Source organism: Delphinapterus leucas, chromosome 15 (assembly GCF_059928025.1).
Source record: "Delphinapterus leucas isolate spDelLeu-1000000601 "Yukka" chromosome 15, BTC_Dleu_Yukka2, whole genome shotgun sequence".
Taxonomy (NCBI): domain Eukaryota; kingdom Metazoa; phylum Chordata; class Mammalia; order Artiodactyla; family Monodontidae; genus Delphinapterus; species Delphinapterus leucas.
Genome location: NC_143143.1, coordinates 40,425,309 through 40,442,626, shown reverse-complemented (window position 1 = coordinate 40,442,626; position 17,318 = coordinate 40,425,309). Strand labels below are relative to the sequence as shown.

The following is a 17,318-nucleotide window of genomic DNA, read 5'->3' as shown; positions in this document are numbered from 1 at the left end:
GGAACAAAACAAATGGACAAAGTCAAACTTGAAGAGGCAGAAGGCCTACTGGAAGTGTGATATCGATGGTCCTGTCACTACCACTGGTCCACGTAGTTTAGAGAATGAAGCATTTGGGGATTAATTTGACCATTCCTATATTTCCAAAGGATATAATAATAGCATCATTGACAAGGATAATAATACCATCACTATTAATAATATTTGCCACTCTTCGTGGGGCCAGTAACTTAGGCCTGCTCCGGTCCTTCTCAAGGACTCTCTCACTCAGTTCTTCTAATTCCCATGGGAGGCAGGGCGTTACGGACCCGTCGCCCAGGCACCTCAGAGAGCATCGTAACTCATCCAAGGACCCTCTCCAGGCCTTCCCATGGGGCCCGGCTGCCGCCCACTGCAGAGGTCGTTTCTGATTTGCTACCCCATTTCCACTTTCTATTTTCAGTTGGAGAAGCTGTCTTCTCCAACCACACAGAGGGAGGGACGGTTTCAGAATCCTAGCCATCCACTTTTGCGGGCTGCTGTTTCGGAGCCACTGCTGTCCTTATTTATTTATTTATTTTTAACATCTTTATTGGAGTATAATTGCTTTACAACTGTGTGTTAGTTTTTGCTTTATAACAAAGTGAATCAGCTATACGTATACATATACCCCCATATCTCCTCCCTCTTGCATCTCCCTCCCACCCTCCCTATCCCACTCCTCTAGGTGGTCACAAAGCACTGAGCTGATCTCCCTGTGCTATGCGGCTGCTTCCCACTAGCTATCTATTTTACATTTGGTAGTGTATATATGTCCATGCCACTCTCTCACTTCATCCCAGCTTACCCTTCCCCCTCCCCATGTCCTCAAGTCCATTCTCTACATCCATAAATATACCATTTACATACAAGTATAAATGCGATCAGCATGAATATGGGTAAACCCTCGCTACCTCTGTATTTTGAGTGAATCCCTGTTTTCCTTTATAAATGAATGGACCACAACCAGTGTTGCAATAAAAGTCTTTAAACATATATCCTTTTGCATTTCTAGGATAAACTTCCAGATGGGGAGTTGTTAGATGATGTTCTTTAATGTTATCATTTTTACAAGGTGCGCTACAAAACACAAGACAGATTGGAAGTCTCAAAAATGGCTGAGCTGACCCAGTACCCTGGGGCCGCCCACATGGAAACTGGTCCACGTGGAAACTGCAGCCCGGCTACAGCAACCAGGGCAGGCCAATGCGGGCCATGTTCTAAAGATGAGTGACAGTGTCTGGAGAGGAGAGGGGCACCTGTGTGAGCTTCAGCTCAAGTCTCAGACCACAGGGGCTTCTCTTCCCCAGGAACCTAACAGGGCATCTGTACTTTGACATCGACCATGTGCTGACACGACCACGGGCCCTGTTTCAGGTTTATGTATCTGCCTCCCTTCTCTTGAAGGGCAGCATCTGTGTCCTTCACACCTTCCTCTCTACCCCGTTCCAAGCTTGCACAGAATGAGGGCCCCACTCACCTGGAGTGAATGGGTTCCAAGACGGGGGGTGCTCACAGAGTAGCTGGTGTCACCTTCGGAAGCTGTCAAGGGAAGTGGCCGAATAGCATGACTGGCTGTCAGTCATCCACACTCTCCCTGCTGAGGCTGTCAGAGGTCAGCTGGCGAGCAGCTCGGCCTCAGACACGGGCGAGCCCCGCTGAGCCTGGCCAAGCTCAACCCAGTTCTGCTGAACCCCAGACACCCAGGAGCTAAATAAATGTTTATTGTTGTATGTCACTGAGGTTTTGAGGCCATTTGTTACACAGCATTATTGTGGCAACAGGTAACAGCTACAACCAAGGTGATAAAAAGAGCCAGAGTGAAAACAATAATAACGAGAAGTAACTTCCAAGAAATCAAACGTTCTTGTTGCTTTGAATGACAATATATTCAGCTTTTCTAGCCTCCCTGGTACTAGCCATGCTCATGTAACACAATTTTGGGCAATGAGAATAAGGGACAGATTCAACTAAAGTCACCCTTTCTTCCTGCCTTGAACTCGGATGTGATGTCTGGAATGCCAGCAGCCATTATGTGACCATGAGACAATAAGCATGACAATACACACCAACACGTTAAGGGGAACAGAGCCCTGAGAACGCCATTCACCAGCCGATCTAATGCCAGAAACCACTTCCCTCCGTACTTCTTACTCTGTGAGAAAATGAATCCCCTATTTGCCTCAGTCACCATTAGTTGGGGTTTCTGTACTTGCAGCCATGTGCCTCCCTAACCGATATAGGGCAGAGAAGATTCATTCCGCTGGGCACGGGAGAAGGAGGTCAGAGAAGGCTTCACAGAGAAAGTGGTTACTGAGCTGGGATCTTGAAAGATAAATTCTATCTCATCAGGCAATTTTAAAGGTTGATTGGGACTAATAAAACTAGAGAACTTTGGTGACGATGGTTAAACCGAAAAATACCTAAGGTAACAGGAAATCGTCATGGCCTGTGGCTTAATGGAGGTGAACAGGCTCTAGCTGAAATGTCGATACACATAAGGACTTCCATACTGTGAGGGCAAATGTATCCCAACAGCATGACATTAACCCCGCCGTTCCATGTGGCATCTACGGTCAGGGCTTTTCACAGACAACTTCCTTGTGCCACATCACCTGCACTCGTGTCGCCCTGTCTTTAACTTCAGTGAAGGTGGTACTGGAGAAGCAATCTCCAGGGGAGATATACAGAACTCTGGCCTTGGTGGAGATCGTTCTCAATCTCCCGGGGAATACGGTTAGAATAATAACCAAAAAAATCGACCTACTTTCCTTCTCTGCCTCTTTCATAGCTTCAAGTGATCATATATGATTACACTTGGTAAAAAAGTTATTTCTTTAAAAACCGTTCTCCCCCCTGACAAGCTTGGTGTCCAGTGGCCCCATAACGTGATGGCAGGACTGACTCATAGGCCCATTCTCTGTCTCTGCTACCACCACGGCCATTGCTCTGAAAGTGCTCACTTCCCTGGTGACTAGAGAGAGAAATCCAGCCTCAAGCCAGACTTGGGTTCTGACCAGGAGGATCTGGGGGTGAGGGCTGCAGGGAAGAGGAAGGTAGCAGATGGCTAGGGGTGACCCTTGGACCGGCCATATTATTCAGGTGCTATTAATTTAGAGAGCTCTACTGCCTTTCAGTGGTCAGAATCTGCCTCAATTTCCTTGAAGACTTGACCGATGGGAGTTGGTGCATGAGTCCCAGCTCCCTTGCCCCCTGGGTGGGGTCCCTCCACACTGTCTGCCTGGGTTCCCACAGGTGAATTAAGCTTAAGGGGCCCATAGTGTTGTAAAAGCTCCATCACTCACCTCTTATTAGCAATTGTCCCTTCTCTGTCTTACTTCCTGCATTCCAAGTGACCCCTGAATTCTTTCTTTTTTTTTTTTAATATTTATTTGGCTGCACCAGGTGTTAGTTGCAGCATGTGGGATCTAGTTCCCTGACCAGAGATTGAACCTGGGTACCCTGCATTGGGAGCACGGAGTCTTAGCCACTGGACCACCAGGGAAGTCCCTGACCACTGAATTCTAATGCTTGTCTCAGGGTCTGCTTCTAGGGCAGCCCAAATTAAAACAAGAGGGAAGTGGGTTAAGGAAGACTGTGGAAGCAACGAAACGCAGTATGAAATCAAGCTGGACCACTCTCAGACACAACTGTCTTCCCAAAATCTAGTGGGGACAGTAGTGTATGTGCCTGGCCGTGAGCTTTTCTGGTTGTAATATAAGTGCCCGACATTAGGCTTTGATCCCCTAATGGATGCCCCCATGCGGCATCCATTCCAAAGGCATCCACCTCAGTAAACACATCGTCAGCTACACAGCTAGATGAGGAGACAGGTGACCCCACCCTGGAAGTTCCCTTTTCAGAAATCCTGGGTGACTCAGACAAGCGACCACTTGAGTGACCTTGATTTTCCCTACCTGCACCATAATTCCTGCTCTTATGTTTTAAATTCGCCAATAAACAGCGACCCAGAGCAACCCTAGACACCCCATCCTTGACCTCAATAAAGGCAGAACCTCAAGACTGTTCTCTCTCTCTCCCCACACCCCCTCCCCATGACCTCACTGTGTGGCCCCGGACACGCCGTGTACCCACCAGGATCTGTGAGTAATAAACCTTGTCTTTTCAAATTTCCCTGCGGATTGTTGCCGAGGTGTCCTGCAATTGTGATAGAGCCAGTGTTGAGGCTGGACTGGGGAAACGTCCACTGGAGCCGGCACTAGCAGTCCGGTCCAGGTGAGTGTATTCCCAGCCAGGGCATTGCTCTCAAAGCTGAGACCGACAGAACATGGGAACGCTCCCCTTAGTTCCACCCCTAGTCCTTCTGTAGTTGGCACCCGAAGGTCTTTGGAACCATTTCCACCTGAAGAGGATTCTCTCGCAGGGACTCAAATGCTAAAGGAAGTGAGTATATGTTAATATACCTGCTCATTGGCATAAACCCTGTAACTATGTTACTTGAAGCCTCTCACGATGCCCAGATGAAGCCCATGGCTGACGGTGTTCTCGGAGGTCAGCGCAACTGGGGTCACTGTCTCTCTCTCCTCTCTCTTCCTCCCGCCCCAGATCCCTCTTGCACAGGGTCCACTCTGAGAGTGCTTCCAGAGTCCCTGAGGACCTCATTTATTTCACTTGGTTGTCAGTTTCTCAAGGGAGTGGGGGTGATAACTGCCATTTCTCCTCAATATCCACTAAAGGCAGGGTCTGGGGACAGGTTTCTGCAGCTGGGCTGATGTCCACGTGAGCCTTACAGGGGCTCCCTGGGGGCCGGGCACACACATGCTCCAATGACCCTCACAACAATGGCTGCAGGACGGGGCACTGGGTTAATCCCGCCTCCTCGCAGAGGGGACCAAGTTCATTAACTTGGCTCAGGTCACACAGCTACTAGGTGGCAGAGGCAAGATGTGAACCCAGCGACCCACCTCTCTACTACATGCTTCTCTCTCTCTCTGTCTATATACATATAGATAGATATAGATACAGATACAAAGATATAGATATGTATAGATATATATTATAAAGAGGTACCTATATCTCTCAATATTTTTTGATTTTTAAAAATTTCATTTTAATTTTTTTATTGTGGTAAGCATGCACAACACAATCTTTACCATTTTAACCATTTTTAAGTGTAGAGATCAATGGTATTAATTGCATGCACATTGCTGTCCCACCATCACCACCACCCTCTTCAGATCTTTTTCATCATCCCGAACTGAAACTGTCTCCATTAAACACTAACTCCCCATTCCCCCTCAACCCAGCCCCTGGCAACCACCTTTCTACTTTCGTAGGAAGTATCCCTAGTGTTTCCATGAATGTGAATACTCTAGGGACCTCATATAAGGGGAGTCTTATTTGTCCCTTTGTGACTAGCTTATCTCACTCAGTATAATGTCTTCAAGAGTCATACATGTTATAGCAGGTGTCAGAATGTCCTACCTTTACAAGGCTGAGTAATATCCCCTTGTACGGATACACACGTTCTGTTTATCTATTCATCTGTCACTCGACATTTGGGTGGCTTCCGCATTTGTGGCTGTTGTGAATAATGATGCTAAGAACATGGTGTGCAAATATCTGTTTGAGTCCCTGCTTGCAATGCTTTGGGGGTAGATACCCAGAAGTGGAATTGCTGGATCACGTGGTGATTCTATGTTCTAGTTTTTGAGGAACTGCCATACTATTTTCCATGGCGGCTGCACCATTTTACATCCCCACCAACTGTGTACAGGGTTCCAATTTCTCCATGTCTTCACCAACACTTGTTATTTTCTGTTTTTTGGGGTTTTTTTTTTTTCATAGTAGCCATCCTACTGGGTGTGAGGTGGTATTATCAAGACACGGTTTGGGGTTTGGTTAATAAGTTCATTTTTGAAAAAGTAAATAAAATCCCCCCGAAGCCCTGCTGTCAGGACAGGAGACAAGTATGACAGCGCAAGAGCAATGCTTCCCGGGTCCCCCGGCAACCCTCCCCGCAAGCATGTGCACACATTTCAAGAAGTCCATTCATTCTTTCCAAAGGAAGAGTCTCCTTTGCAGAATCAGGAATGAAAACTCCCTTTCATCTATGTGGGCTTCCTTCCTTTTCAGAGTATTGCCTAGCAGAAGTCTTCACTGGGCTTACACGGAACAGGCACAGATCAGGGCAGACGGAAAGGAGGACAGTCAAGGCAGGGCTGAGGGCAGGGAGTTGGTGGCGGGTTTGGGAGTCCTTGCCAGAGGCTACTGCCCAGCGCCACGGCCTCAGCTGCCCACAGGGGCCCGCAGGGTGTGGAGATGAGACACATGGATGGGGCAGGGTCTGTGGCTCACTGGACGGTGGACGCCCATCTCAGGTGGGCAGGCTGGGCTCTGCCCTGACCAACGTTGCATGAGAATATGCGCTTAGTACGGCCAGAGCTTCTGATCTGCCAAGAGAGAAGCTGCACATCTGGACTCAGGTAACATCTCTTGATGTCGAGTAATGAGTACAGATGCTCTGCTGCCCCGAGTCTCCCTTTGCTGATTCTGCTCCAGGCACACAGGTCTCCTGGCTGTTCCCTGAATGAGCTCGGCTGGCTCTGCCTCCGGACCCTTGCACTGGCTGTTCTCTCTGCCTGCCCCACTCTCTCCGCAGCTGTCCACGTGGCTCCGTCCCTGGTTTCCTTCAGCCTTTGTTCAAACCTCACCCTTGTGGAGCCCACTGACCCTCCAATGTGCCTCTCCTGCACCCCCCACGCCCCCACTCCTGCTTCTGACCCTGCTCCACCTCCTCTATTTTTCCATTACCCAGATTATCTTCTAGCACACCAGATAATTCTTATTATGATGCTTATTTTATTGTATGTCTCCTTCCTTAGAATGTGAGCTCCACAAGGACAGGGGTCTTTGTCTGTCTTGTCCTCTGATGTATCCCTAGTGCCCAGAACAGGGCTAGCACATAGTATGTGCTCAATAAATACTTCCTGAATGAATGGTTGAATTCAACAATTGTAAAGCACTCAGCCAACCACACGAAACCTGTCAACTGTCAGCACTGTGACCTCAGGTCGGGTCCAACTGCCCAATTCTTTGATCAGGAAAATGGAACACCAACGTGTCTGCTAAATATGTAAGCACAGCATTTTTAAAATAAATTTATTTTATTATTATTATTATTTTTTGGCTGCGTTTGGTCTTTGTTGCTGTGCACGGGCTTTCTCTATTTGCAGCGAGTGGGGGGTACTCTTCGTTGCAGTGCGCGGGCTTTTCATTGCGATGGCTTCTCTTGTTGTGGAGCACAGGCTCTAGGCACGTGGGCTTCAGTGGTTCTGGCGCGTAGGCTCAGTAGCTGTGGCGCACGGGCTTAGCTGCTCCGCGGCATGTGGGATCTTCCGGGACCAGGCATCAAACCCGTGTCCCCTGCATTAGCAAGCGAATTCTTAACCACTGAGCCACCAGGGAAGTCCCTAAGCACAGTATTTGGCATTAAAGCTAAACACAGAGCACTTCACTGGATTCTCTGCGAGCTTAAAGGAAGGGTACGGAACCTAGGTTTCAGAGAGTGAGGGAAAGGGTGTGGTAAGACTATCTGGAGGAGCTGACGCTTATATCACGTCTGAGAAGATGAACATGAGTTAGACAAGCAAAGAAACCAGGACAGAACTGACTAGGCAAGGGAACAGGATGAATAAAACATGGTGTCATGAAATAACACGGTTTGTGCTGAAAACTACAGATTATTTACTATGGCTGGAGTGCAGACTGTGACTGAGGAAGCAGAGACAGATGAGGCTGCAGGAATAGGCTAAAGGTCAGTCTGGAGAGGCTCCTGTACTCTAGGCTGAGGTACCTGGATGCACAGGTGCAGAGACTATCTGTGATGATCAGGAATCACTGTTGACTCTACCGGAAAAACCTTATGATGATGGTGATGCTGAAAGTGCTTTTGATGGCGTGGTGGTGGTTGTTATGGTGATGATGTTGATGGGATGACGATGGGGACAACGACGAAGACGGTGATGGTGATGATAGTGACCGTGACGTAATGATGAGGAGGACAAAGATAATGCTGCTGCTGCTGCTGACAGCTAACGGTTTTTGAATATTGACCATTGAGCACACCGACCATATGACTAAGCACAGAACTGCTTTAAAACTTAATCCTCTCAACTGGCCCATGAGGTAGGTACTGCTGTTATCCCCACTTTTCAGACAGGAAATTGAGGCAGAGAGAATATATGCCCAGCACCAATACAAAACAGAAAGTGGACTTCAACCCCGTTTGTATGACTCCAACCCAAGCCAGTCATGGTTTGAACCCAAATTGCTTTCAGCAGCAAGAGAAGAGATGTGGTCTGAGTGCTCACGATGCTCACCGGATTGAAGATTTCTCAAGACCTCTCATGCTTCCTTGAGTGATTTCTTCCCTTTCTGCCTCTCCGACTTCTCCATGAAACTCCCCCCTCTCCCCTCGCCACTAAACCCTTGTGACATACTCTGTGAGTTCTGAAAACCCCATGTGACATGGGCTAACAGTAGGTTTGTTTGCCAGCACTGGCCTCTTCTTCAGGCTCGTTGAGAAAATGATAATGACCTCTACCTTGAGGATATATTGTAAAAAATAGAGAATTTAACTTTTCTGGAGGACTTTGAAATTCCAACATTTACTCAATTATCTGCAAGATGCTGGAACTCTTCACTTCAAGGTTGGTGAGAAACTGCTTCTTGCCTTAAAGATTTTATTAGTAACCCAAGCCGAGCCTTTCCGAGGCAAACCACAATACAGCAGGAATTTCCATGCCAGAGTCAGAGCTAAGCTTATCGTGCAATGCGGAGCCTTTGAAAGATACCAGGCTGGTTAAAGTTATCAAGATATTTGCATTCTTGCCCTTCTGTCATTTTTTTGTTATTCTCTGTCCAAACACAGTCCTGGGAACTGGTGGGCACCACAGCTGCCAGATAACATCAAACAGTGGATGGCAGGCGAATCCTGGGCAGGCAACCAGGACTTCCAAAAACAGAGTTGGCCCGAGACACGGGTGCTTCAGGCGGGCTTATCATATGGCGCCTCTTCAAACCCATGCTCTTTAAATATTTACTCAACATTTATTTAGTGGAGAGGGGAGGAGAAACTCATCTTCCATTAATAAAAAAATGTGTATAGAAATCAAGCCTCTTACTAATGCATTTCCACTGGTTCAGGCATAGTCAATATTCTGAAAAGTATTCTGCAAAGTCTTCCCCCATTTTTCCGTAATTGCTCTCCTCTTTCAAGTTTCTTTTGCAAAAGGATTACTCTTAAGTAGGCAACTTCTTGTTGGTAAATTCAAAGTTTTAATATCCAATATTTAGGTAGTAAAACACATTACGCATTGTTCAACTTTAAAATTTCAGCTGGTGATACTATTTACAACAGCCAAGACATGGAAACAACCTAAATGCCCATTGACGGATGAATGGATAAAGATATGGTACCTATATACAATGGAATACTACTCAGACGTAAAAGAGAACGAAATAATGCCATTTGCAGCAAACATGGTTGGACCTAGAGATGATCATACTAAGAGAAGGTAAGTCAGACAGAGGAAGACAAATACCATATGATACCATTTATATGTGAAATCTAAAATATGATACAAATGAACTTATCTATGAAACAGAAACGATTCACAGATGTAGAGAAAAGACTTGTGGTTGCCAAGGAAGAACTGTGGTGGCGCAGGGATGGATTGGGAGTTCTGGATTAGCAGATAAAAAGTATTATGTACAGGATGGATAAACAACAAGGTCCTACTACATAGCACAGGGAACTATATTCAATATCCTGGGATAAACCATAATAGAAAAGAATATTAAAAAAAGAATATATCAATATATATGTATAACTGAATCACTCTGCCGTACAGCAAATTAACACAACATTGTAAGTCAACTATACTTCACTAAAATTAAAAAAATAATAAAATTTCAGTCGGTGGGATGATGTGAGTGCTTGCAAAGTACCTGTGATAGAAATAGGCTGGCAGTAGCAAAAAGCAGGAAAATCTGTTTTATTTCTATTATAGGTGGCTGTTTGCTTCAGGTAGAGGGAATCAGCTCATCTGTCTTCAGTTGCGTTGTGCGGGAACCTGAGTTACGCGGCGCCCTCTTGTTTTAGTGCTCTTGGTAGGTCAGTGACTTGAGAAGGTGTTCAGGTGGCCACCCCACAATCTAGCTTTGGGCACCCAGCTGAAAGCCATGGTGATGTGCCAGGTTGGAACCACTTCCTTAACTGCGTGTCTTTACTGTGTCCTCTTATCAGAACTGACCCAGGATCATGTGCTCCGGGAGTGGAAGGAGATTTCCCATTAGTGGTGGAGGGTGACCCTGGGTCGTCCCGCTTGTGATTGGTATAAAGCGCCAACTGGCTGGATGGCTGTGGGTAGGGGTCCAGTCTGGGGCTGTGTGTCTAAGTGGGGCTTAAACTCTGGCCTTCGTTTTATCGCTTAAGATCTAGTGCAGTTAACGAAGCCGGACCAAAGCTTCATATGACAGTACTTCAGTTTCACACTTCAATGACAATCCACTAAAATCACTCCCAGGTGATTACTATGGACTTTTATCTAGGAGGTTCAAAAACTCTCTTGCTAGACAATTAGCTTAGCTGGGCACAGAGGGTCCTTCCCCTGGGCTGACGTGCAGGGTATTCCAAGGAATCCTTTGTACCTGGACAACAGCACGAATGACTGCTGGTCCTGGGTGTCCTTCTTGTGTTCTATTCATGTGGTGTGCCCCTAGAAAGCATCAGGGCTTGGGCTTCCCTGGTGGCGCAGTGGTTGAGAGTCCGCCTGCCAATGCAGGGGACGCGGGTTCGTGCCCCGGTCCGGGAAGATCCCACATGCCGCAGAGCGGCTGGGCCCGTGAGCCATGGCCACTGAGCCTGCGTGTCCGGAGCCTGTGCTCCGCAATGGGAGAGGCCACAGCAGTGAGGGGCCCGCGTACCGCAAAAAAAAAAAAAAAAAAAAAAAGAAAAAAGAAAGCATCAGGTGTCAAAACAGAGATGCTCTCAGAATGTTCTGCTAAAAATCCTCCCCATTGCTGGAGGAACAATACCACCGATAATGAGAAGGGGCCTGACTTTTGCTGCAGTTTGTAGATGCTGACGCGAACGTTAGGAGCTGGGGCTTCAAGGCAGAGAGGTAAAATTTAATCATGTTTTCACTCACCTCCCCCAGGGCTCAGAAAAAGCAAGATGCAGAGTTGCAACTAAAAACCCAAGGCATGGGGTAAAGCACGCTGAAGTACAAGAGAGAGAAATTCCCCTGGGGCTATAAAGGGACTGGAGAACAGTGGCAGCTTTGAGTTTTTGCATTCTCTCCTGGAACCTACAAAGCAGGAATGGAAGAAAGCTGCCGGCCGGTTGCTCCTGTGCTCCCTCCGTGTAAAGAAGTTGGTGGAGGCTGTGATGAACCGCGGTTATGAAGCAGGAATCAGATAGCCTGGTCCGTATCTCAGCTGTGTGACCCAAGGTGAGTGTTTCAATTTCATTAAGGTTTCAGTTTTCCTTGTCTTTAATGGGAAAGATAACAGTACCTACCTCATCTGGTGGTTTGGAAACTAGATAATGCATGCAAAATTCTTAGCATCGTAGCTGGAATGCTGCAAGCCTTCAATAAATGCTGGATAATATTACTGTTGCCAGGGTCATGATTATTTCAATTAACTTGTAAGAAAAGTGGAACCAACTGAACTGAAATGGACTCAGGCATCTTCCTCTCTTCAACTGCATCTGGGGGCCACTTAAATGGAAGCAGGCACTCAGGAAGGGTTTCCTTTTCCTTCCTCCTCTCATAAGAGCTGCTGCCTATCCACGGAAACGCAACCCAAGTTTCATATTCCAACAAACACGTGACTTAGGATTCCCCAGCGGTCAACGGGGATGGCCAACGCAATGGTAAAATCCAACCCACCCCTGGATCCGATGTTAATTACAACTGAAAAGCAGATGGTGTGGAAATCTAGGCCCATCTGTTCCCCGTCTGGGAAGTTTCCCTGGCAGAGAAGACAGAGCCACAAACAACTTCCTCTTGCCCCAAGAAAGACGGGACTTCTGCATTTAAGAAAATATCTTACTGTTTGTCATGATAAGATTGTCTCTGATCTACAGAGAAAACCACAGAAACGTTAGGTCAGACAGCCAACAAGGCCAGGTCAGTGGGACAGCCTCAGGAATGCAGACCACTTTCCCAAGCTCAAGATCTTACCACAAGTGAAGCATTTTGGACATAAGAAAATATTTGAATATGACTTGTGTTCTGGTTGGTAAAACACCCCCACGCCCACCCCAGATATAATTCCAGTTATTAAGTGGCCTGGATGAGGGAATTATTTGATTGGATTCTATTCCTCATACTTCCATTACCTGTCTTTTTAAGAACTGACAAAGAAGTAATTTTCCCTTGCCCTTTCTTTGAAGAAAACAAAATCTACTAATTGAAAGGAAGAAAAATAAACATCATGGCTCCTGTAGGGAATGCCAGTGTCCCTGGGTCTCGTCAGGTGGGGACTTTGAATCCACTGAAAGGAGCTGATAGAGAAAGCATTACCTAATGGACGCGGAAAGCACCTCTCCTCCATTGTATTTCATCAGCCAGTTTGCACCAAACAAGGTGCCTTTGACCGTGGACCTAGAGGGACACAGGGGGGTGTTTACTAGTGGTAATCCAGTGTGTAAAGAAGCGTGTGGTACGTGGAGCAGGTGCTGTTGATGCCCCTTGGAAAACTTAAGACACCCTGGCAGCTTCCTACCCAGGATGGCTTCCTACCTCACCTGGGGCCAGTGGCTCCGTGCGTTTCTGCCTGAGGCCACCTCCAGTGCTAGAGAGCTTTCCTCAGCCCATGGGCAGAGCTGCCTGAAGGTGCCCAGGATAACAACGGCACAACCATCAACAAGAGACAGGAGTCGGGGTCACCACCCCCACTCACAGCCTGCTCAGCCCCAACTGAACAATTCTGAGTCGGGTCTACACTGCTCCCCCAAGATCCACAGTGGGATTAAGCCCAGCTGCTCACCGTGTTAACCAGCTCTTCATATCCCCTTGGTTGGCTCCCCTCCTTTCCCTGTCTTGTCTCCCCCCTCCATTCCCTCGCTTCTGCTTCCAGGGCTTCACCTCAAATAAACTTCCTGCAGCCGGCGGTGTGCTGAAGCAGGCTCGTGCCAGCTCACAAGGGCCAGTTATTAAACTTTCAGCAGTGCTGTAAGTTCACTGGTGTATTGGTAGCTTAAAATTGGTCACGGTGTAGGTATTTACACCATGGAAATGAGCAAACGCTACAAACCACAGCTTTTTTTCCCCAGGAGAGCCAACTGTTAAATGTCTGCCAGTCCACCACAGTCTTCAGCCTGGTCCTTGCCTCCGGGTTTGCTTTGGAAGCGAGTAGCAGGTGCCCCACTGAACAAACCCGTGAGCATTTATGGAACAAAAGAATCAAATTTGCCATGATTATTACAAGCACTCCTTCACTGGCCAAATTAATGATTCTTCATGCACTCAACTATTGGAAGAGGATTGGCTTCTAAATTAAGAGTTAAGGAAGTAGGCAGAGAAACTGAAAGAAAAAAAAAAAAAAGCCAGAAGCTGCTGCCACTTGAAACTCATTCAAGACAAAAACGTAGAAGAAAACTTTGGGACCCTGGGTTACACAAAAATTTATTAGATAGAACACTCAACTTTTAAGGAAAACCAGGAAAGAAAAATATCGATAAAATGGACCACATCAAAATAAAATTTATAAAAAACAACAAAACTTTGCTCTTCAAAGACACTGTTAAGAAAATGAAAAGGAAGGCCACAGACTGGGAAAAAAGTTGCAAAATATATATTTATAAAGTACTTGTATCCAACGTATATAAAGAACACTTAGAACTCAAAAATAAGGAGACAAACAACACAATTAAAAACATGCAAAATATTCGAGCAGACACTTAAAGAACATAAATGAATGAGAAATAAGCTCATTAAAAGATGCTCAACAGGACTTCCCTGGTGGCGCAGTGGTTAAGAATCCGCCTGCCAATGCAGGGGACGTGAGTTTGAGCCCTGGTCCGGGAAGATCCCACATGCCGCAGAGCAACTAAGCCCGTGTGACACAACTACTGAGCCTGTGCTCTAGAGTCCGCGAGCTACAACTACTGATCCCCCGTGCCACAACTACTGAAGCCCATGCGCCTAAAGCCCGTGCTCCATGACAAGAGAAGCCACCGCAATGAGAAGCCCGCGCACTGCAACGAAGAGTAGCCCCTGCTTGCCGCAACTAGAGAAAGCCCGTGCACAGCAACAAAGACCCAATGCAGCCAAAAAATAAATAAAATAAATTTATAAAAAAAAATAACGACTCTTTAGTTTCATAAAGTTAAAAAAAAAGATGCTCAACGTTAATAGTCATTAGGGAAATGCAAGTAAATACCACAATGAGATACCTCTACACACTCACTAGAATGGTTGAAATTTAAAAGACCAGCAGTATCGAGTGTTGGTGGGAAGGCAGGAACTCTCATACATCGCTGGTGGGAATACAAAAAGGTACACGCATGTTGGAAAAATGTTAAAAGATGAACATACACTCACATACCACACCCAGGTATTTACCCAAGAGAAATGAGACCATCTGTAGACACTAAATAACTCTTGTACATGGATGTTCATAGCAGCTTTCTTCATAAGAGCCCTAATCTGGAAACAACCCAGATGTGGTTGGATAAAAATGGTGGTACATCTGTACAATGGGCTTCTACCTGGCAATAACATGGGATAAACTCCCTCTGTATGCAACCCATACACACGACTACAGGGATGGATCTCAAAAGCATTAAGTGATGAAGTTACATCACCAGTAATAAAACATACCAATGTCATCCCTACCCCCCCACCATGGGACATGCTGAAAAGAGCACCAGGTCACAGGGGTACTTCATCTGAACAGGTATAACCTCAACCAAATCATGAGAAAACAGAACACAAACTCAAACTGGCCTGGACTCTTCAAAATTAGGTCATGAAGAAAGACTAAGGATGTGTCATGGATTGAAAGCAACTAAAGAGACATACAACTAAATGCAATGTGGGGTCCTGGGTTGGACTAGAAAATGAAAACCTGGTAAAATTTGAATAAGTTCTGTAGTTAGCTAATAGTACCATACCAGTGTTAGTTTCCTGGTTTTGATTAACTGTATTCTGGTTATAGGAGAGGTTACCATTAGGGAAAGCTAGGTGAAACATACGTGGGAATTCTCTGTGCTATGTTTGCAGATTTTTCTGTAAGTCTAAAGTTATTTTTAAATAAAAAGTTTTAAAAATGGTGATTTTTAGTATGCAAATCATACCTCAATATAGGTGATCAAAAAAATAAGCAGTTCCACATTTCTCAAAATGTGACCTAGAGAGTCTGTTGTTTCTTTGAGGAAACTGAAATGAGGACATGGTAAGCACGGGAAGCTCCATCCTCATGTCTCCCCCGACCCATCTGCTACCTTATGTTATGCTTTAATCAAGCACGACCTGTTTTTCCCTGCTTTAGATACACATGTAAATACATATGTACATGCATACAGACATATACAGACACATGTATTCTGCTTATGCCTTCGTTCAAAAAGGGGGGATGTTACTGCTAAGAACTGTTAAACTTTTTCAACAATAGGATTATATTTTGAAACATTCAATTTAGGTCTAACTTTTTTGGGGAAGAAACCCATCTTTAAGAAAAATGGAAGTGGGCAGGTGGTTTGGGGGATGTCTGTTGAGTTTGAGGTGGTGATGCCAATACATGGACACAATGATGAGCTGGTAGATGTTTAGTAACCGACACTCTGGGTGCAGGGGGAGTCCTGATATGCAGCATTTGCCGATTTCCATGGTATAAGTATCACCCCCATGGCCAATGTTAGGCCACCTCCGTGATGGTGAAGTCGGGAAAAGATGTGCATGGGGGAATTCCCTGGTGGTCCAGTGGTTAGGACTCTGTGCTTCTACTGCAGGGGGCACAGGTTCGATCCCTGGTCAGAGAACTAAGATCCCACATGGCAAAAAATAAATAAATAAATAAAGAGACATGCATGGTTGACTCTTGTGAGCCAGGTGGAGCCATTGCCAGCACACCATGGGACAGATGTGGCTGGTGAAGGGGGCAGGACTCAGTATATTGGTGACTGGGAAAGAGGATCTCACGAGTGTTTGGAGGTGGAAGAGTCCTCTTTATCTGGCTGATAAAAGTCATAGAAAAGTCACGTTGTCACCATCCCAGGAGAGCAAAGAAGACGTAGGGAGAAAAGAACCACAGTTTGCCCTCACGAGTGTGTGAGCTGCAGAGTTAGGAATCATCCAGGGACCCGAGCCCCACGAGGATGCTGTGCCAAGGAAGAGCGTGCTGCCTGCAGACCCCAAAGGGCCGGGGCTCTGGACAAGCCCAGAGGCCTGCGCATCTCGTTGGCAGCACGTGGCAGAGGCCAAAAAACCAATCAGATGGTGGAGAAGGCCCTACATCTCAAGCCACTGGGAGTGAAGGGAAGACTTAAAAACTGGGTTTGGAGAAGTGTGGGGAATATTCACATGTAGTGTTTTCTAATTAGACTCCTTTTCTATAATTTTGGGTTTTGTGGTCAGTAAGGATGTAGCACAGGCCTGTCTGTGCCTTAAGAGAGAAAATGCAACACAGAGGAAGAATGGCATGAACCTAACCACTTGGGAGTCTTGGGGAAAAGCATCCCAACCAGGTGTCACAGACCTGCGGGAGAAGCGAGCTACATCTGAGTCGGCCGAGCTGCCAAGCTGAAACTGTCTTTCCTCCCTCCCTTCTTTCCTCCCTGCCTCCCTTTCTTCCTTCCTTTCAACACATTGGCTACTAAAGCAACATTTTTACACTCTAGCTAAAAGCACTGCCTCCTTCTCAATGTGACAAGATTAGTTAGGGTTTGCCAGAAGAAAGCCCACACTTATTAAGTGGCTTCACTCAGTGGTGAAATTATTCAGCTGACTTGGAATTCTCTGCCCATTTGGGTGATGGGGCAGGGAAGAGGACAATTTAATAAGACAAACTGATTGTTAACACCGAGCCCAATTTCCCCACGAGAACATACTGCTAGTGAGAAAGGAGGTGTATTTTGGAATTTTCTTTATGCTTAAGGCGCACAGTGAAGAATACGAGTGGTGGGCCATTTTCAATGCACGTGGTGTGTCTTTTTGTGCATCTTTCAGGTGGTTGGCATTTCCTCGGCTTGGGTTGATGAAACCATCGGTGTGGTGTATTTGCCACCCAGAGGAGAGGGGTCCCTGAAAGCTCAGGGCAATTCACAA

General features: G+C 46.3%; 1 protein-coding gene and 1 non-coding gene across 6 annotated transcripts in view; one reads left to right on the top strand and one right to left on the bottom strand.

Moving 5' to 3' along the window:
• The window catches only part of SLC24A3 (solute carrier family 24 member 3), a 459,014-nt gene that overhangs the window by 131,059 nt on the left and 310,637 nt on the right, over nucleotides 1-17,318 (bottom strand). The gene's annotated exons all lie outside the window — the stretch shown is intronic.
• TRNAR-UCU (transfer RNA arginine (anticodon UCU)) lies at nucleotides 15,961-16,033 on the top strand. The gene has a single exon. It is a non-coding gene; the product is annotated as a tRNA-Arg (tRNA).